Raw genomic sequence first — 208 nt, 5'->3', positions numbered from 1 at the left:
AGCAGGTACGCAGCGGTCTCTAAAGCATAGCCCCAAAAGGACTTTGGAAGATCTATCTGACGCATCATTGACTGAACCATGTCTAACAGTGTTCGGTTCCTCTGTTCAGACACGCCGTTCCAGGAGGAGTTAATTGTGATACAATACCACAATCAACCAGATAGTCAGTGAACTCTTGGCTCATATACTCGCCACCACGATCGGATCG

Source organism: Tarenaya hassleriana, unplaced genomic scaffold (genome assembly GCF_000463585.1).
Source record: "Tarenaya hassleriana unplaced genomic scaffold, ASM46358v1 Cleome703, whole genome shotgun sequence".
Classification (NCBI taxonomy): domain Eukaryota; kingdom Viridiplantae; phylum Streptophyta; class Magnoliopsida; order Brassicales; family Cleomaceae; genus Tarenaya; species Tarenaya hassleriana.
This window is presented reverse-complemented; position numbering follows the sequence as displayed.